We start from the raw sequence: 22,907 nt of genomic DNA, 5'->3' as shown, positions 1-22,907 counted from the left end.
TATTTATTTCTGGACTTTTAATTCTATTCCATTCATTCATATGTCTACTTCTATGCCAGTGCTACCTTGTTGTGATTACTGTAGGTTTGTAGCAGATTTTGAAATTAGGAAGTGTGAAACTTTCTAATTTGTTCTTCTTTTTGAAGATTATTTTGGCTACTCTGAGTCTCTTGCATTTCCATATGAATTTTAGGATTATCTTGTCCATTTCTGGAAAAAAAAAGGCACTTGAAATTTTAATAAGGACTGTACTGAATTCTAGATCAATTTGGGGTGTATTGCCGTATTAACCAGTTCATGAGGTGTCTTGTTATTTACTTAGGCAGATTCTTTTATTTCTTCCAACAATGTTTTGTAGTTTTGTGTTTAAGCCTTGCACTTCTTTTTTTAAAAAATTTATTCTTATTTTATTACATTTGATGCTACTGAAATGGAATTGTTTCACTTGTTTAAAGATCTTATTTATTAATGAGGGAGAGAGAGCATGAGCAGGGGGAAGAGGCAGAGGGAGAAACAGACTCCCCATTGGGTAAGGAGCCAGATGTGGGGCTTGATCCCAGGACCCAGAGATAATGACCTGAGCCAAAGGCAGACACTTAACCAACTGAGCTACCCAGGAGCCCCTGTTTTCTTATTTTTATGTTCAGATTGTTCATTACTAGTGTTAAGAAATACAACTGAGATTTTTTGTTTTTTGTTCTGTGGGGGTAGACACTGGTGCCCAAACAATTGAGTTTAGTATATTGATCTTGGACCTTGCAATCTTCCTGAACTTATTTATTAGCTCAGATAGGTTTTGTGTGTGTTGGGGAGAGGTTGGCAGATTGCTTAGGATTTTCTGTATGCAAGATCATGTTATCTGCAAGATAGTTTTACTTCTTTCCATTCTCGATGCCTTTTACTTCATTTTCTTGTCTAATTGCCTTTGCAAAAAACTCGAGTACAATGTTGAACAGAAGTCATGAGAGTTCGCATCCTTGTTTTGTTTGTCATCCTGGGGGAAGGCTTTCAGGCTTTCACCAGTACATTAGACGTTAGCTGTAAAAGTTTTGTAGATGCCCTTTATCAGGTTAAGGAAATTCCCTTATATTCTTTGTTTGTTGAGTATTTTCATCATGAAAAGGTGTTATATTTTGTCAAATGCATTTTCCTCATTTATTGAGATGATCATATGGTTACCAGACTACCTGTTATATAACAAAGTGTGTAGGAAAAAAAGAATAAGAATGGTCTTCTAAAACAAAACACACAGGATCAAGCCCCACATCGGGCTCTCTGCTCCACAGGGAGCCTGCTTCTTCCTCTCTCTCTCTGCCTACCTCTCTGCCTACTTGTGATCTCTGTCTGTCAAATAAATAAATGAAATCTTTAAAACACACACACACACACACACACACACCCCTTTTCTTTTTTTTTTAAGATTTTATTTATTTATTTATTTGACAGAGAGAGAGGGAGAAAGCACAAGCAGGCAGAGTAGTAGGCAGAGGGAGAGGGAGAAGCAGGCTCCCCACTGAGCAAGGAGCCCGATGTGATGCTCGATCCCAAGATTCTGATATCATGACCTGAGGTGAAGGCAGTCGCTTAACCAACTGAGCCACCCAGGTGCTCCCCAAAAAACCTTTTCTTGGTGATATGTCTTTTCATAGAAGATATAGCATATTATCAAGTATAATAATAGCAATAATAATACAAATATGGTTTTGACATATCTTCTTTAAATTCACTTTCTTTTCTAATCCTCAGACGTCCATGCATGGTGAACAACAAACAGCACCATTCACTCTGTTTTATATATTACATATCTAGGGTTCTTTTGACCGTATGTCTATAACTGTTCTCTAGAGGTAAGATCTAGTCTATTCAAAAGATACTCAAATACATTTTTATTTGTTGTTTTATTTCTAAAAGGCTTTGGGTTTTATTTTCATTTCAAAAACAATTAAGATTTTCTTTTCTTTTTTGGGGGGGGGGGTCCATTTTAAGAATATAGGCCAAATCAGGAGTGCCTGGGTGGTAGCTCACTTGGTGGAGTGTCCGACTCTTGATCTCAGCTCAGGTCTTGATATTAATGTTGTGAACTCAAACCCTGTGTTGAGTTCTGCACCCAGCATGGAGCCTACCTAAAAAAAATAGACAAAGCCAAAGAGAACAAACTTCCTTAATTCCACCATTCAGATAAATGATCTAACCAAAATTTCTATTTCCTATATTCATGTGTGAGTATGTGTTTATGTATGTGCAGAGAGGGTATTTATGTAAATAGGATTATATTGTTCTTGTTTTGTAAATCGATTTTCTCCCTTTCTATCAAGCAATATAATTATCTTTTTATGTCTTCAAATATTCCTGTTGTCATTTTTAATGTGCTATGCAGTACTCCATAATATTAATGTATAATAATTTAACCATTTTCCCAATGTTGGACATTTTAGACTATTTTCTTTTTTTTCTGTTATAAAGAACTCTACAGCATTCCTATATAAATTTTTACAGCATTCTGCATAAATATTTTTGTGTACATCCTGCATTCTTAGGCAAATTCTTGGAAAGAGAATTATTGGATCCAAGGGTAAGAGAATTGTTTCAGTTCTTGGTACATATCTCCAAATTACTACTAAAGGATTATAAGTATTTATACTTCCACTAGCAGTACCTGACTTCCTGAATTCATACCAACCCTGGGTATAATAATTTTCTTTAATCTTCACCAATCTGTTTGATAAAATATGATTACCTAACTTTTCATCTGCATTCCTTTGACTCTGAGGAAGATGAGCTTTTTAATACCTACATGAAATTTTCTTCTTTTTTGTTTATACTTCTTGTATTAGTATTGTTCATTTTTCATGATTTTTATGTGTCTTATTAATAACACTGAATTTGAGATTAAGGAGTCCTCTCATGGTGGTTAGTAACATCAGAATTGTCTTTTTCAGTTTCCTATTTCCTAATTATTGAAACTAGGAAATACAGAAAAATATAAAGAAAATAATAGAAATCACCCAACCTTATCACTCTGAGGTCCCCAGTCCTCCAAAAATGAGAACTATTATTTCCTCAGAGGATATTAGAATTTTGAGATTTTTTTGATACATATTGCCAAATTTATCTTCAGAAAGATTGTGCCAATTTGTGGACCATTGGCAATTTAGAGAATATAAATGGTGATTTATTTGGTAGAGATAAGGAGACTAGTTTTAGAGATGGTAAGTTTTAAGTCCATTTCAAGAGATCCTACTTCACTGGAGGTAGGAAAAGAGGTCTGGGTGGCAAACAGGGTCATTTTAAGACCTTAACAGACTGTAGACATTCTTATTTTGAAGGCTCCACCCACATTATATAAACACATTACAGTGCCCTCACATACACAATCATACAAATTTTTTCCACCATACAAAATTTGAAAGGATGTTTATAATATTAAGTTTGCTATAGGGTGCCTGGGTGGCTCAGTGGGTTAAGCCTCTGCCTTTGGCTCAGTTCATGATCTCAGGGTCCTGGAATCGAGCCCCCCATCGGGCTCTCTGCTCAGCAGGGAGCCTGCTTCCTCCTCTCTCTCTGCCTGCCTCTCTGCCTACTTTTGATCTCTCTCTGTCAAATAAATAAATAAAAATCTTTTAAAAAAAAAGTTTGCTAAAAATAATTTTCTTTGTGATTAAAACATATATAAAAATGATACAATCATTGACTTATTACACTGAACCAATTGACATATTACAGTTTGTAAATGTTTAATTAAACATGGATTAATTTTTATTGATCTCTTGCACACTTTGCCCACTTTCCCCCAATAATAACATTTTATAAAACTGTAATTTGAGGGCTTCTGAGCGGCTCAGTCGTTTTAGTGTCTGCCTTTGGCTCAGGTTAGGATCCGGGGGTCCTGGGATTGAGCTCCACATTGGGCTCTTTGCTCAGCAAGGAGTCTGCTTCTCTTTCCTTCTGCCCCTCCCCCCACTCATGTGCTCTTTCTCTCTGCCCTCTCTCTCTCTCTCAGATAATTAAATAAAATATATATTTTTTAAAGGAAAACTATAGTTTGTAAGCACTGTGACTATAGTGCCTGATGGATAGCCTACTATCAAGTTAGGGCTGGTGGTCATTTGTATGTGGGTGGCTATGAGGTGAGCAGATTCCAAGGGAATCAATTTCATAAACTTCAAGATAGGCTAGTACATTTGTAAAGGGTCCTAATCCTAAAACTGAACTGCTTGGGTTTAAAAATTCCAACACCAATATTTTTTAGTAATGTGACTGCATCAGTTACTTAACCTCTCAGAAGCCTTTGTGATAGCAAATAGCTACCATAGGTGGTCACAGGTTTGAATGAGGTACTCTGCTCAGACCCAAGTTGGGCACATAGTAGTTGCTCTGTGTGTTAGATGATATTTTTGTTAGATCTGCTTGGGCAAGGAGGTTGAGATAGAAGGATGCTGAAGTGCCACAGGAGAGGTTCAACAGGTTTGATAAAAATCAAGAAGCAGGGCAGGAGAATTCTCTGCAAAGTTGTAAGGAAAAAATTGGGTAGGGTCTGACAGCCCAGAGAAGAGTATTGCTCTCCAGATAGCTACCACTCTGTGCATGGGAAGAACTGGACTGGCACTGGGACAAAGAGCACATTACAAACTTGCCTTGTTGCTATTAAATCTCTGGGAGCGGGAGCACATCATTTTGTACCCTGCGAGAGCAGCTCGGGGTAAAGAAGGGGGTCCCTGCTGAGGTCCATATTAATGCTGCAGCAGGAACTGTTCTGAAGGGATCCCTCAATAAAACTGAAAACAGATGGGGCCATAGCCGGAGCTCATTTTGCAGAGATGACAGGATCGGTAGAGTTTTAGGATTGCCAACAGGTTCTGAGTGAAACGCTGAAGTCTATTGAAACCTGATTAACAGCTACTCCGGGGGCTGAAATAAGCCACCTGACTGACTGGTGGAGAAAAATCCCTTCCTACATCAGCCTAGTGCTCTATATCATATGAGGCCTTGGACAAGTTGAAAAATGAGTTAACAACTTTGAACCTGCTTTAAAACTCTTATCGAAGCATTTATGGAGCACCTTACAAGTGAACCGGCACAGCACTTTGTAGGTAGTTCTATTGATATGGTTTTATTCAATGTAATGAGTTTGTATTAGCTACCGGGAAGACCTGAGTTCAAGGCCTGGCTCTGTCACCAATCAGTGGTGCTGCCTTGAAGGCCTCAGTTTCCTCAACTAGAATGTAAAAGGATTGTGCTAGATGAACACTGAAGCTCGTTTGAGCTCTGAAAATGAAATGACTTTGTAAATGCTGTCCTTGGTGCTGTACCGAGGACATCTCAGAGGATGTATTTAGTCTCTGGAAATTCCTCTCTCTATATATAAAAATAAGAAACATCCAAACAGGATAATGGAAATTTTATATTTCAATCATTTTCCTAGCAAGCTAATGTGTTCACTGAAAAATTAATGTGTCTAATATACAAGGTACAACTATTTGTTTAACATCTTTTGGAGATAATGTTTTGTTTTTGTTTTCCTCTTTAAACATTTTTTTAAAATTTGAGTACATTTGACACACTGGAGATAATGTTGAAGTCTAAATCGAAGCTTTTCATAAATGTGAGACCTAGTAAAAATGACTCTGTGGGATCTCTAAAATGGCATTGTAAGATTTATGAAGGAATGATAAGACATGACCCCTACTCTCAAGAGCCATTTTCTGACTCACTAAGAAGACAAAATATGTACACCTGGGACAGAGAGCAACAGAAGGCATAAGTTCATTTAATGTCAGATGAAGATTCAGGCAATGAGGACTAGAGCCATTCACGAATAGGGAAGCCAACCTGGACCAGTGCAATTTGTGACCACTCTTGGAGGAGAAGGGGCTTGACCTGGGACCTGTGGAATGAGTGATATTTTTAAATATACTTCTAATTATTAACTTCTGACTATGAAAATAATGCAAGTGTTTCAAAAGTCTTTATGTTGTAAGAAATAGAAAACACGACTTAAATTTGCTTGAATAACTAGTAGAATTTATTTCCTCATGTAACTGAAAAGTCCAGAGATCGGTTGTGTTTTGATCCAGAGTCAATGTGTCACCAGGAGCGAGATTGCTTTTTTTTTTTCAGCTCTGCCTTCCAAGGTATTTACCTGAAGGCAGGTTTATCTTGTGGTTAGAAGATGCCTATCAAAGCTCCTGAGACAAGTGCTCCCTCATTCATGGCAAATCCCAGAGTGTCCTCTTTTGTCCCAGTACTCCAAGCAGAAGTCCAGACACTCACCCTGATTGGAAAGGCGTAGGTCATGTGTCTACCTTGAAACAATCCCTGGGGTCACCAGGACCCAACAAGCTGACTGGATCAGTCTCCGTTAAAAGCTCCACCCTGGTCGCGGTAGCAGTGGATGGGAACACAGAGCCAGCATCTCTGAAGCAGGTGCATCCCCAAATGGAAATCAGGCACGGCCGAGATGGAGGCAAGGATGCTGCAACCATAGATGTCCTTTATAATGTGTTAATGGTAGAATTTTAGGACGTATGGAGAATTGAAAAGGAAAATCTCTTATAACCCTAACACTCATGGGTCCTGAGTATTCACATCATATCAGGTTTCCCTCCAGTCTTTTTTGAAAAAGTTAACACCATACAAAATATTCTACATGTACCATGTCATTTACTCTTAATAGCAATCTAATAGGTGGTTATTATTGTTATTGTCTTCATTTCATAGATAAAAAAACAGGTTCAAAGGAGTTACACAATTTGTTCAAGATTACACAGCTAGTACTTGAGCTTGTATTTGAACTTAGGTTTTTCTCTCTCTGGATCTCAAGCTTTTAATCACTATGCCATCTCCTTTCGTATAGAATTGGTATCATAGCATATAGTTAGTTTTTGTTACAGTTTTCTTCACTTATTGTTATATCATGAACTATTTACAGTCCTTAAGTGATCATTTTTAACTAGTGACTTAGATCAGGAGTCCTAGGGCGAGGACTCTGAGGTAGAGTTCTGTGTGTGGGCGGTTGTTTTCCAATGAACATGAGAGAGACAGGACGGGCAGAGGGATACATTAAACTGCAGAGAGGCCTCAGCCAATGCTGTGGGAGCTCTGCAGCTGAAATGGCCCTTCAGAGTTGTCCCATCTTGACACAAGGTTACTGGACCTTTCTATACATCAGCCACCAGGGGGCTTGACGTTGGGTGGAGTGACTCTTGTGCAATTACTGGACAGGGACTCAGCAGCTAGGAGAACAGGAGGATCCAGACAGGGCACCCCAGCATTTACTACAGCCAGGCAGTTTGGAGAGGAGAGAATATTCCTAGGAAGACAGGGGACTTGTTTGAGTTCTCCGACTTCTCCTCACGATAGTTACCAGAAATATTTTTTCAGACCAACATTTCAAACATTTCCTCTTCCCAAAAACTCAGGATGTGTTTGCTATCAAAAAGAGGGTGGTATGGTGGAGTAGGAAATACACTAGGCCTAGAGGCAAGAGATCTGAGTACGAATCCTGGTCCCATCATTTAACTGGCAGTGTGAACTTGAACAAATATCTCAACCTCTCTAAGCCTCCATTTCATCAACTGGAGCAGGGTTCCTCAGTCTCAGCACGGCTGACCTTAGGGACAGGAATTCTTTCCTGGGAGAGTGGACTGTCCTGTGCCCTGTAAGATGTTCAGCAGCATTGCTGTCTTTACTTCTTAGAGCCCAGTAGCACTCCTCCCACTGCTCCCCCAATTGTGACCTTTAGAAATGTCCCAATGTTGCCAAATGTCACCAGGTGGGGGACAAAAACTCCTCGGGTTGAGAAGCATTATCAAGAATGTAAGTGCCAGTTCCCTTTTGGGCTGTTGGGAGAGTTAAACAAGAAAACCATGGGTATTCAAATCCCAAACCACTGGATACACACGTACCTCTCATGCACCTCTCCAACCCCTTCCCTTGTCCGCTTCACTGCTGCAGTATCAGCGTTAGCAGGAGCTGGTCTGAGCCCTGATCAGCCACTATTATTCACTTGCTCACATCTTGGTCTTGGACGGTTTTGTGGAGGTTTGCAGGGTGACAGGAGGAGTAGAAAGGCCAAGGGTGCTGAAGTCAGACCTGGTGGGCCCTCTCAGGCCTGTCATTTGCTAGCTGTGAAGAGGCTGGCAAAGTCACTTGGTAGGTCTCAGTTTCCTCGCAATGTGGTGTGAGAATTGTCTGGCATACACTGTGTGAAGCACCTTGTATGTTGTAGGCTCTTCACTTTTCTCATCTTTCCCACAGTTCTTGGAGGGAGAAGGGTATATATCTTACGTTTATGAGAGCACTCTGGTGCCCAGAATAGGAACTCAGTGTATTTGGTGCAGTGAAGAGGACACCAAGAACAAGAGGTGACAGGAGCTCTTTCAGGTGTCTCAGGCAGGGACAGAAAGTCATGTAGTAAGTCATGGTGAGTCAGACAGCCTGAGCGCCTGTCCCGCTCTCAATATTTCTATCTCTTTGATCTCAGTGAAGTTAATTCCTCTGGGACTCTCTCTGTTTCCCTCAGTTATAAAATGGGAATAATAATAATAATATGTTGTTGTATTAATTTCCTAGGGCTACTGTCACAAAGTCCCACAAACTGAGTGGATTAAACAACAGAAATACATTGTCTTATAGTTCTGGGGGCTGGAAGTTTGAGATCCAGCTATAGGCAGGGTTGGTTTCTCCTGAGGGCTGTGAGGGAAAAATCTATTCCATGCATTGCTCCTGGCTTCTGCTGGTTTGCTGGCCATCTTTGACTTTCTTTGGCTTGTAGATGCATCATCCTGATCTCTGACTTCATCTTCACGTGGCGTTCTCCTGTGTGTGTGTCTTACGTCCAAATTTCTCCTTTTATAAGGACATTGATGGTATTGAATTAGGGGCCTACACTACTTGACTAAGATTTCATCTTAACACAACTAGTTACAACTGTGATCAACCCTATTTCCAAATAAGGTCACATTTTGAGGCAGTGGTGAGGACTTCAACAAATGAATTTTGGGGACAACACAATTCAATCCATAATGCCACCGAATAAGGTTAGACTGAGTATTCAGTATAAAATGTTACTGATAAAATATTCAAAGACATCTGGCCCATTGTAAATACGCAACACCTGTTAACTATTTATATTACTATTGTTATTCATCAAACTTACAATAGGTGCCTTCTGTGTACCAGGCAGTGTGCTGGTTGATAAAGACACTAAGGTGAATCAGATGTGGTCCCAGACCTGAAGGATGCCCAGTCTAATGGAGCCAAGGGATAAATAAGGAATTATAATCCCAAAGGTCTTATGACTAGATCAGTTTCCTACCTTGCTAAGCCATTGTAACATCTAATGGTATCTGGGATCAAGATAAATATCTTTAAGTCCATCAGAGAAAGAAGAAGTTTCATTGTTCAGAGGAACGAAGTTTTCCTTTTTTCTAGCTTCTTTATATCTTTTGGGGAAAAAAATTTCCAAGTGTCATGGTCAAACACTATTCTGATTTCTTGTGCAAAGTTTAAGGTGACCTTTACCCTTCTAATATATCATTTTGATGAAGCCAAAATTTTCTGAGATTCTCAAGACTGGCAGAAAAATAACTTCAGAAACTGGTCCCAAATTGGTAACTGAAGATAAGTTGGAGGGCAGTTCCTTCCTCAAGTGTTGCCGTATATCTTACTTCATTGCATGTTGATAGTGTATTAAAATTGAAATAAAAATAAAATATTATCTGTGCCATTAAACCTGACCAATTCTCACTTCACTAATCTCTAAACCCTGATTCTTGCTAAAAGATGAACCATCTTAACCCACTCTTGGCAAAGATGTACAATGGAGGAGAGTTCTAAGAGGTGGAACCTTCATCTTTTTGAAAAAAAATATCCTGTCATCATTTAATATTTATAGAGCATGCACAGTGTGCAAAGCACTGTATCACACAGTGCCCTTTGCTGCCAGAGAAGACATTGGTGATGGGGAGATGTTAAATAGAAGGGGGGCTTCATGAGAACAGAGTTTTGGAGGTTCAGATCAGGCAGGACCTAGGTAATGGATGCTGTCCTTACACCCATCAGGCTGAGCCCTGGAAAGCATAGTCCCCAATCACAGACTTCCTGCATGTGACAACCATTTGGTGTGGCATCCCCAGGATCAGAGCTGCTCAACAGACAGAGTCCAAAGGTGAGGAAGGATTCTGATAGGGAAAGAGGAACAGGACCCAAGAGTGAAGCTGGGTGGTGCAGAGCAGAATGCCACACCTAGATTGTGTAGATTGTGCCATGGGGGCTAAGGGGACAGTGAGCCAGCTTATGTTCTGCTCTCAAACCGGGCCCCTTTGGGTGCCTCCCACTCCTGCTGGGAGAAAGGGGGAGCTATTCCAAATTCCTGAAAAACAGCTTATGGACAGGTAATGCCCAAGGATAGAGAATTAATCTGTGACCTAGAGAAAGAAAGGCCACACATATATTAGTCTTAATTCCACCATTCATTCATATCATAACTTCTGCAAGTCATGTAAATTCTCTGAGCCTCAGTTTCCACCTCTGTAAAATGGGGCCAGTAAAGTCTGCCCTGCCTGCCTCACAGGGTTGAACTGAAAGTCAGTATTTATTATTTTTTTGAGGGGGGAGGCAAAGAGAGAGAGAGGGGGGATCTTAAGCAGGCTGCACCAGGTGCTCTATCTCATGATCCTGAGATCATAACCTGAGCTGAAATAAAGAGTTGGATGCTTAGCAAACTGAGCCACCCAGGTGCCCCAAAGTCAGTATTTAAAATTGGACCTCTTTGCCATCTCCAAGGCATCTAGCATCTTTATCTCACTGTTGTCTCATTGTGACACCTGAAAAGGGATGGAGGGAACATGATTCTGATTTCTCTTCTTCAGAGTCTTCTGAGACATTGCTTTGGATGGACTATCCTCTCCATAATCATGTCCTTCGTCCTGCCCTGCTCACCTGACCCTGGCTCACACCTTGGAATAGATGATAACTCCACCTAGAGGCTCACCACGTATCCTTACAGGCAGGATAGCCCCATTTTACAAGTTAATCCTGCACTATTCATCCATTAGTCGGGAAGTTTGTACTAAAAACACAGGGTGGGACACTCAGGCCCCACCATCCTGATCTATAGCCACCCTCCTGTGCTGCGGACAGGAGGTCACCTGGCCTCATCTCTGCAGCTGCTTGAGTGGGGAAGAGAGAAAGTAGTTTGGCCACACTGGGCTGGACAATAACAGTTGAGTGCACATGTTCTTCTCCCTTTCCCCTTCTCCTCCTCCTCCTCTTCTTCCACTTGCTTCCCCTCCTCTTCCTTTAGCTAGTGGATACAGGCTGTTGTGTTGGTCAGGAGCTTTAGTTCTGGAAACAAAGTCACCTGCTCTCTATCTAACTTTGAGCAAGTTCCTTAATCCCATCAATCTTTGCCTGTGTAAAATGGGGTTAACCTACCTCACATGATTATTTGAGAATTAAATTAGATAATATATGTAATAACTGGCCCATTGTGAATGTTCAAAGAGATTATTAATTCTTATTTGTATTAGAAGTCATCAAAGTAGGAATGACAGGAGGAGAAGCAGTGTTGGGTGGCAAAGGATGAAAGTACAGGTTGGTACAGGATACGCAGGAGGCAACTGGGGAGAACTCAGTCGAGATGGAGGAAGGAGCATCTGTATGAGGAAAACTAAAAATATTAAGTCTCCAGTGAAGTTCTGACCAATCTCTCCTTTGAATTTGATTGAGACCTATTTAGGAGAAAGAAGAATTAACAAGGAAGGGAAGTTCAGGGAAGTTGCTTTATTCTGTCATAGTCGGGAGAAATATGAATCAAAATACTTATACTTATATTAAAATGTAAATCATAGCTAGATCAGAATATAGATTTTAAACATTTTTGGTGGAAACTTTTCTAACATGTTACATACTTGCCTGCCTTTTAACATTTAACACATTTATTCACTTTTTCTTTCAACATGTATTTATTGAAGGCTTAATATTAAGTTCAGTGCTAGATCTTCAGAGGACATAGGTATAAATTAGGCAAAGCCTTCAAGGAGCTTATTTCTAAGTTTCGTTATCAGAAACTTGGGAGAGGAAACATGCTTATATTTAAACTTTTGGGCAGTTATTAGAATATCTCCATAAATTAAAATTCAAGAGTCAGATTCCTTCCTGAAAGAGGATATACTATAAATGTTTTTGTTGTAGACTGACAACTAAAAAGTGAGATTTTCATTTTTTAATTATGCAAAATATACAGAAAACTATGTACCCACCATATAGACTGAACAAATCTGAATGATTAGACATATTTTCTTGAGTTTTTTTAAGTAGAAAAAAAGTTGATACAATTGAAATGTCCTATGTTAATCTCCGTGCAAAACTATATTTTTTCCAAACAGAATTCAAACTAATTCAGTATTGTTCTTCACATGACAAGGATTTAGCAATTTTAACAAGCCACTAAACTTCTCCCCCATTTTATTTATTGTTACATAGATTTTATTTCACTTTTATATAGTATTTTAGAGTTCTGCAAAGTAAATCAGTTTAATTAAATTTCCATTTGGTCTGTTTACCATTGTTTGACCATTCTTCTTGCAACTGGTTCATTTTTCAGTGGGTATGTAGAAGGTGAACTTCCTTAGACTTTTATTCATAAAATGTCTTTATTTCATACTCATTTTTAAATGATGCTTTACTGGGTATAAGATTCTAGATCATCTTTTTTTTCTCTTCCTTCAGCACTTTGAAGTTTTTCTTCTGTTGTGTCGCCATAGAGAAATCTGTTGTCAGGCCAGCTGTCATTGTTTGAAAGGTAATCAGACTTCTCTCTGATAAATTTTAGGCTTTAAAAAACACAAAACCAAAAAACCTGTTTGCCTCTGTAGTTTCTTTGATGAGTCTAGATGTGGTATTTAGAGTGTACCTTTGATCTGAGTGTGCAAGTCACAAGCTATCATGTCCCATTTCACTGTTTACAAACTTTGTAACACACCCATCCTAGCTGCTGTGAGGATAGAGCTAGTGAGCCTGAAGCACACTTAAGCTCTCTAACAACCTTTTTAACAAGGTGTCAGTGGCAGTGGATTTGGTATTTAGATTATTTGGGAGAAACGTGGTCAATATTTGAGGAAGGTAGTTCAGAAAGCACAATCAGGTATTTCTCACTGATGAATAATTTATTGATTAAAAGAATAATACATTAGGTTTAGGGGTATATAACACACCCCACTCACTGTAAGTCTGATCCACTACAGCAATTTTGGGGTCTGATCCAGCCCCCCAACCCATGTGCATGTTCTAGCCCCTCCAGAATTGGTTGGTCCTGGATGAGAATTTCTCTTCACATTTGATGCTTTGTTTTTGCAGCGACACCCTTGTCTCCCCCTCCATTTAACCCAGACCTGAAACCTCTGCCTTGGCTCTGCCTAGTTCTCCTGAGGAACTGAGAATTAATAGAGAAAATACGGCAATAATTTTAGAAGGAAGAATAAAAATACATTAATGAACTGCTAAAAGGTGTGAGCAGATTCAAAAGATTAAAAACTGGCCATGGGAACAAAATACATACTTCCCTCACCCCCTCCCCGCATACCCCTGAACAATGTTTATAAATCAGGCTTTCACCTAACACAGCCATAGCTGACTTCCTAAAGGAACATATCAAATTACACAAAAGGTCAGTGAATGTAAAATACTATACTGACTGTTATGGGATCATTTTTAATCTTCTTCATCACCTAAAACATTGAAGAAAAAAATATATATTTAAATAAAGTAGAATAACTAATGAGAGTTTTTGGATTATACTGCTGAAGTCAGGAGATATTTTTTTATCCTCAATACTTGACACTTGCTGGAAATTCCATCCAATTACCCAAGACATTTAGGGAATGAACATTCATCCTAAATTTTTTATGGACAGCCAACTTTAGGAGGGAGAAAAAAAATGGAACAAAATGTGAAAGTATTTGTAAAGTTGTGCTGACCAAAAAGAAAAAAAAAAAAAAAGAAAGAAAGAAAATGCAGGATGACTTTTTCTTTTTCCTCATTCCTGCTTGACTTTCTTGTCTCATCCTTTCTAAGTTGTCATGCCAGGTCGAGTCAGACACAAGTTGTCTGATTGAAGGCTACAGAAGAGACATAAGTAGATGTGACCCTCACAGCCTGATGTGCCAAATCCAGGAAATGTGACGGGATGAAAGATGTAGGTTTTTATTATTTATTTTTGAAAAGCAATGAGAGGAAAAACATTTGGGGGAGGATCAGGTATACTTTTAAGAAATGAAAAGTCCAATTTGGTTAGGCCACAGAACTAAAGATGACATGAGCCTGATGAGAAAGTCCTCAGAAATAGAAGTGCCTGGATGTCAGCTCAGCCACCTGGTTGCAGCTGCTCTCTGCTCACATAAATATTTGAGCAAGGGAAATGGTCTTGTTCTGCCTTCTGGGGATGGCCCTCTCTCCTCCCTGTCTGCTCTCATTGGTGTGGGATGGGAATGCAAGAAGGCAAGCAGCCCGGCCCTCATGCGTACGGACACTGTGAGGTTAGGCGCCCCAGAGCTGCTCTCCAGTGGGCTCCAACCTCGTCCTTCATCTCTTTTTTTCTCCCTTTTGTGATTCTCCCCTCCTCTTCCACCTGCTTTTCTGCTTTCTGCCTTCCCTCTATCCCTGGCAACTCATCTTTTACTCATTTTTTTTCTTTCCCTTTATCTGGGTTAGCCCTGTTTTGTTTGTTGTTGTTGTTTTTTCCCAGTCTTTTTCCAAACAGATTCATGAAGGCTCTGTTCTCAGTGTTGGGGATATCAAGGTTGACCAGGCCAAGCAAGCCACCTCTTCTCAGAGCATAAAGTCCAATAGGCTCTAGAGGCAGTGGTCCACCCAATACCCACATTTGAATCAAAACTCTGTAAGGATAGGAATCTAATCTCTGTTCATCACCATGTCCCTGCCTCCTAGCACAGTTGCTGACATATAGCAGGCCATCAACACAAATTTACAGAATTTGTGTAAGAAAGGGTGAAGTTCATCCAGTCCTTTCCTAAACCATACGGACTCATTCTCAAGCCTTTCCTACCAACCACTAGCCAATTCTTTCTCCTCCTTCAGGTCTTATTGCAAGACTGTCTCCTCCAGGAAGCCTTCCCTGACTGCAATTACTCCCATAACATCCTGCACACCTCTCCATTACATGCTTTCACACTGTATTATGTTGCTGTCTGTTGTTATCACAGGCCTCCCACGCACACACACACACACACGCACACACACAGAAACTCCTTTAAGCAGAGACTGAGTGCTTGATAAATGCTTATTGAATAATTGGAGCCTGATGATGTTTGAATAATATTTGATATCTTACATCCCCAGCCCTTCCCACTTTCTACCTACTCAGATTACACCCATGCTTTCAACTTAGATTATGAGGATTTCTCTGACACACAATACCATTTTCATCTCTCTACTCAGTAAAGAAAAAAAAATAATGAGAATTTTAAAAGCCTATTTTTGATGAGGATGCTGATGGTAACAAATATTAGTAAAACTTTTTGGGGGGCGATTTGGCAAAGGATATCAACAGCCTTAATACATAACTTTTGACACAGAAACTCCACTTCTAGGAATTTATTCTAGGGAAACATTTAAAATGTGCCTAAAGATTTTTCCAATATGTGTTCACTACAATTGAAGTTTATAATGTTAAGAAATTGGAAATCCACAATAAGCAATGAATTGAGTGAATATAGGTAAAAACCTATAATGAAACTTAAAAAAAATATTTTTAGAAAATAATTATTGAGCTGACAAAGTGTTGGTGCTGTTGAATGAATCAGCCTGTATAATATGGTACCATATATATTTAAAAATTACAAAATTTTATTTGCATCGAAAAAATCTGGACAGTTATATAACAGTAATAAATGGATTTCTCAGGGTGATGCGGTCATATGTAATTTTTATACTCTTTAAAAATTTTTTTAATTGAGGCATAAATAGCATACGACATTATGTTCATTTCAGGTGTGCAACATGAATGATTCAATATTTGTATATATTGTGAAAATATCGCCACAATAAACTTAGTTAATATTTGTCACCATACACAGTTACAGAATTTTTTTTTCTTATGATGAGAACTTTTAAAGTTTACCCTCTCGGCAAATTTCAGATATGCGGTACAGTATTATTAACTTTAAGACGATGTTGTACATTACATCCTGGTGACCTGTTTATTTTATAACTGGGAGTTTGTGCCTTTTCACCACCTTCAGCCATTCCGCCCACCCCCAGCCTCTGCCTCTGAGCTTGCGTTTTGTTTGTTTGTTTGTTTGGATTCCACATATAAGTGAGATTATACAGTAGCTGTCTTTCTCTGCCTGAGTTATTTCACTTAGCATAATGCCCTCAAGGTCCGTCCAATTTGTTGCAAATGGCAAAATTTCATTCTTTTTTATGGATGAATATATTCCATTGTAGATAGACCACATTTATCTATTCATCTGTCAATGGACGTTTAGGTTGTTTCCATGTCTTGTCTATTGTATAGAGTGCTGCAGTGAACATGGGGTTGCATATATCTTTTTGAGTTAGTTTCCATTTTCTTCATATAAATACCCAAAAGTGGAATTGCTGGATCATAGAGTAGTTTTATGTTTAATTTTTTGAAGAAGATTCAGACTGTTTTCCATAATGCCTGCACCAACTTACATTCCCGCCAACAGTGCACCGGGGTTCCCTTTCCTCCACATCCTCACCGACACATTTTTCTTGTCTTTTTAATAATAGCCATTCTAAAGCGTGTGAAGTGACATCTCATTGAGGTTTGGATTTGCATTTCCCTCCTGATGAGTGATGTTGAGCATCTTTTCATGTACCAGTTGGCCATCTGTTTGTCTTCTTTGGAAAAATGCCTATTCTGATCTTCTGCCCATTTTTAAATCAGACTGTTTGATTTTTTGCTATTGAGTTGTATGATTTCTTTATATGTTTTGGATATTAACCTCTTGTCACATAAAAGATTTGCAAATATTTTCTCCCTTTCAGTAGGTTGCCTTTTCATTTTGTTGATGGTTTCCTTTTCTGAGCACTCTCTTTTTCATCAGTGTTTTCCCATTTGATTTTTCTTCAGTGTACAGGAATTACCCATGTACTAATTTTTTTTTAATTGTAAAAAAGTTGTCTGAATACTTTGTTCTTCTTTGGCTCTAAAAGTAAGCTATTCAAAGTCAAATAGACTTGAGGAAATAAAAATTCCCATCCAGAGCAAGGAACACTAATTTGAGATTTCAAGGAAGAGCCTTTATCTGCCCAAGCCTCTGTAGCCATGTGTGAGTCTAATTTCCCAATGCTCTGAGAAACTGTGACAGAGAATCATTACCCTTGAAATGGGTTTGCGTAATATAAAAAATCAGGGTCTCCTCTCCACTTACTGAATATGTTAACATTTGTGGGAGTTCCCTTGCATGCTCTGAGGGAGAGTCCTGTGACATCGTGTCTGCGTTGTATTGAACTCAATCACTTGTAGAAAATGTGTAATGTAATAGGGGTATTACACAGGGTGATATTATGGAAAATCCTAATTGATACCAAAGTAATTCTTACTAGAGTGGACTATAAAACCTTCAGTGCCATTCTAACTAATCACCCCTGTGGCATTCTGAGCAAATGCAGGTTAATGGTGATGATCTTAATTTTTTTATTAATTAAATTAAGTGTATAATCTGACCATATAAGCCCATTGTCGGTGTTCATCATGCTGATAATAAATGGCTTGAGTACTCAGCACCTTTGGCTTCACAGGAGCCCTGAAGTCTTCCATCCACCATTAATGATCTAAGAGAGATCTCCAAGTGGCTCATTAGTGCCCAGAGACAACAAATAATTAAGTTGTATAGCAGAAATTGGGGTGAGCAAATGGCAGGTGGGCTCATGGGCTCAGAAGAAGCCTCCAAACTCAGAAGCTACAGTTGCTGAGTCCTCTGCTCTTCTGTGTCTATATCTTGGGCTCTTCTTCAGCAAATAATTTCCTGTGATACCTAAAGATAGAAAAGGGGTAAGAATTCAGAAAAGTGAATATAAAAATATGAGATGCTTAACGATCACTTAATTGACCAAGATGCCAGATTCTGGCTCCTTGAGTTTTAGGGTGGGGAATAGGCCTTAGTCATCATTGTTTCCCCCATACCTTGCACCATTCCTGGCAAATAGTGGCACGATACCATCTCAGTTTATTTTACCAAGCCATGACATTCTTAGATTTGCTTTTCCCAAAGAGTGTTCCCTGGAAGAGAAACTGTGTCAGATGCATTCTAAATTAGAATCTATGAATAAACAATTTTGAGAAACCTTGCATTTTACCTTTTCCTCTCACAGATTTATGCTATGTATTAGCATTGTGAGGACAATGATAAGTCCTTCAGAAATGATGTTTAATTGTCTAACCAAACTTATTGGATCACAAAAGTCTACTAACATCCCACAGAGTGCCCATAAACAATAGACTGCCTGAGATATTTGCTAGGATGCTTATAGCTCAGTGATCAGATGGAAATACCAATTTCCTGATCTTAAGCTCTGGAATAATAGAGATGAAATCTCCGTTGATTGTGACTAAATCTACTATAAAAACATTTAATTATAGGGCTTAGACTTGGAAGGAACTTTGGACAGCCCGTATCCTAACCCCCAACTCAATGCAGGAATTTACGTACAGTATCCATGAAGGATGCATTGTCATCTCTGTGTGGGTACTTCCAGTGGCAGGAATCTTACCCACTGACAACCCAGTCCATTGAATTATCATCAGATTTCTTCTTCTGTTGAGTTAAAATCTTCTCTGAGATTCTAGATCTCATCCTATAAGAACAGAACACTTCATTCTCTCATGTGTCGGCACACCAGTTCACATGCCCTCAGTTCATAACATATTAAGAATTTTCTGTTTCTACATTTCAAACTATAATCAGAATAAATAAGCAAAGTGGTCTTTGAGTGGCTAAGAGAGGTGGGAAAATGAGAATAGTCTTACAAGTTGAGTTATAGGCAATAAATAATAAAAATCTCCTATTTGCAACCCATTACATTCTGATAACAAAGGTGTTGTGTTTCATAAATTTGGTCCAAAATCATTTGGTGACTTTCGTATTTCAGCCTGCTACAAAAAAGTACCTTATAAACAGCGCAAATGTCTTTCTCACAGTTCTGGAGGCTGGAAATCTGAGATTAGGGGCCAGCATGGTCCAGTTCTGAATCCTCTTCCAGCTTACAGACTGCAGATTTCTCCTTGTGTCCCCACATGGTGGAAAGACAGCAAAAGAGCCTTCTGGGGTCTCTTTTGTAAGGAATTCACCATCACAACCTAATTTCTTCTCAAAGACCCCTCTTCTTGGGGCGCCTGGGTGGCTCAGTGGGGTAAGCCGCTGCCTTTGGCTCAGGTCATGATCTCAGGGTCCTGGGATCGAGTCCCGCATCAGGCTATCTGCTCAGCAGGGAACCTGCTTCCTCCTCTCTCTCTCTCTCTCTCTGCCTGCCTCTCTGCCTACTTGTGATCTCTCTCTGTCAAATAAATAAATAAAATCTTTAAAAAAAAAAAAAGACCCCTCTTCTTTAGACTATCACATTGGGAGTTGGATTTCAACATATGAATTTGGGGAGGTGGGGGGGATACAAACATTCAGTCTATTGCAGTGACAAAGCATAACCTGAACCAATGTGAAACTATTTATAGTCTTTATTCCAATTAACATGAATGTACATACATCTGATTAAAGAAATATTAATATGTTGGATTACAGAAATATTAGTGTGTTTTCTCAGACTCCACTGGAAGTATTATACAATATATGATATATGCACTATATTCCTTCTAAAAATCAGTCTGAATTCTGAAACACATCTGGCCTCAAGGATTTTGGACAAGGCAATGGGACAACATCCTTTTCTTGATACCTCTGTGTGCTCAACACTATTGACCTACATTACTTTTTTAGTTTACAATTCTGTAAGGTAAAATACAGTTTATCTCCCATCTTACAGATAGTAAAGTCATACAGTTTTGCAGACATTTTTCTTATTACCTATTTGATATTTGCAAGAAAGAAAATATAAAATACATATAAAGGAGATATATATATAATAACATAATATATAGATATATAAGATATATATATAAAATAATATATATCCTTTTATAATATACTAACAACAAAAAAATAAAGTCAGGTCCCAATTTGGTACATGGGTCAATGCCAGAAGAGCCCTTACAGAAAGGGGAGAACCATAGGCCCAGTGCTACAGGAGGAGCCCCCACAGGGACCCCTCATGGCCTCTATCTGAAAGGTGACTAATGGATTCACAGGGTCCTCTCTAGCTTCTCTTTTCCCAGCTAGCCCCTCAGAAACTGAGATGACTGGGAAAGCCATAGAAGCCTGCTGCAGGGAAAAATATTATTCTGAATGTTGAATTAAGTTATGTCAAGGCCTGGATCTTCTTCTTCTTCTGGATGGAAGTTTGGATATTTCTTACTGTCTACTGCATCCCCACTCCCCAAATGACCATTATGAGGAAATTTGAGGATTAATGGCCATCTGAAAATCTACCACATTTGTTCTTTCACTATGCTTGAAATTTCCATATGAGTATTTGTCTTAGTCAGGATACTGAAAGCAACTATGGAAATGTAAGTAGTACATATCACATGTAAGGGTCAACCTATTAAGTCATTACAAACTTAAATAGTCAGATGAGCTGGTCAGTCATTTTGCCAGGTCTGGCAGGAATTGGACATGGAATAGACCAGGTTTAAGGAAGAATGAAAGGAAAGAAGCCTGGGGATGTTCTGAAGCATGGACACTCCTGCAAAGCTCTACATTGGGTGCTGCAGTGGGAGGCTTGGGGCCCAGACTGGTGCCATTGAGGGAGGCACTAAAAAGGAAAAAGAGGTAGGAGAAGGAGAAAGGGGGGTGGGAAGGGGTCCCAAAGCTCAGTGTTGCCTTTATCAGCTATTTCCATAAGGATTGTGCCTATGCCTATAGACTCTCTTAAAATAGCTGGGTAAATTGGAAGGGGAGGTGAATCCTGAGAGACTATGGACTCTGAAAAACAATCTGAGGGGTTTGAAGTAGCAGGGTTGTGGGAGGTTGGGGTACCAGGTGGTGGGTATTATAGAGGGCACAGATTGCATGGAGCACTGGGTGTGGTGAAAAAATAATGAATACTGTTTTTCTGAAAATAAATAAATTGAAAAAAAAATCTTTAAAAATAAAAGAAAATGAAACATTAAAAAAGAAAAAAATAGCTGAGTCATAACATTTTATACCATTCACTAGATAACATCACTTACCACTTGGTACCCAGGGGACTAGAGTAGATGCCAAGTTGCAGAACCTGAGAAACAAGGAAAAGGAGCGGAAAATAGTATGCGTTAAAAATTACCAACCTCAACTCATACTGGTGTCCCCTTGCTGCCTGTGTTCCAACCACACTCCTGCACGTGCTTTACCCCATCCAGGAAAGCCAGCTTCTTCCACTCTTTGTCAAGGGAACTCAGTCTTATCCCTGTGCTCAGCCAAGACATCACTTCCTAGAGAGGCCTTCCCTATCCACACCACCCCTCCACCCTCAGCTGTAGATCATTTATTCTACTTTTAACATTGTTTCGGGTTTTGTTTTCTCTTCTCAGAATATAAACCACAATTTGTAAGTATATATTTCCTTATCAGTTTAATGTCTACATATGCTCCTAGATTATAAATTCCATGAGTGTCCGCTAAAATCAGATTCTTAACAAAAATCTGTTTCATGAATCATTGTCAGGCACTGTGCTCTCTGTTTCAGAAGTGGTGGCTCTTTTGATCTTAATAACAACCCTGAATTAAGTTTTGCAGATGAAATTAAGGAGGCTTACAACTTCAGTGATTCTTTTTTTTTTTTTTTTCGTTTTTATTTATTTATCTGACAGAGAGAGAAATCACAAGTAGGCAGAGTGGCAGGCAGAGGGAGAGGGGGAAGCAGGCTCCCCACCGAGCAGAGAGCCCGATGCGGGGCTTGATTCCAGGACCCCAAGATCATGACCCGAGCCGAAGGCAGAGGCCTAACCCAAGCGCCCAATGATTGTTTTTTTTTGTATCCTTATATTATGCAGTGCACACCCTGCACAGCTGTATGCAGCAACTGGGCTCAGAGACTCCTTGTTCTAAACCATTTAGGAATGGCATTCTCTCCCAAGAAAAAGTATATCTCTTTTCCTTTTCCCATCTTTATGCAAACCATGGCTGGACAGGTTAATAATGAACAGAAAGTCCAATTATTTTCCCCATCACATCAGATGTAGAGCTAAATCCTGGTTCCTTGCAAGCCTCAAGAAAAGACTCTTTGGTTTGTATATCATGTTAATAATTAATTGATTGGTTAGACAGTTAACTAGTTCCTGTAAGGTTTGTCCTGTCTTCTTTGGCTCCTCCGTGTGTCCCGGTTATGGTCAGTGGGCCTGAGCTCACATGTGCATTATATTGATCTGAAAGACTCCAATGAGGGACACCTTCAAAAAATGTACATGATTGATGCTTTTTAATGCCCTAAAATATTATGGAAGAAGCTGCTCATTTTATTCATGTTGAGGATAGTTTTCTTAAAGTACTGAAGAAAACTAACTGAGCATTGATTGAAAATGTACAACAATGCCTGGTTATACAGAGATGGTTAAGTCAAGGCCCTGCCTTCAAGGGGCTCTCAGTCAAGTGTGACAATTGGACGTCAAGGAGGAGGGAGGTCAGGGGGGAAGGGGGCTATATATGGGAAGTATTTTGGGCAGATGGTGAAGGCTATGCAAAGAGCTTCATGTTTTCCGAGACATAATAAACAGAAGTCCAGGCTAGAGAATAAAAGGTGCTTTTACCTGAAGGCTTATAGAAGAACCT

The sequence above is a fragment of the Neovison vison genome, chromosome 2 (genome assembly GCF_020171115.1).
Source record: "Neovison vison isolate M4711 chromosome 2, ASM_NN_V1, whole genome shotgun sequence".
NCBI classification, from domain to species: domain Eukaryota; kingdom Metazoa; phylum Chordata; class Mammalia; order Carnivora; family Mustelidae; genus Neogale; species Neogale vison.
The sequence above is the reverse complement of the archived record's forward strand: the minus strand, read 5'-3'. Positions refer to the sequence as shown.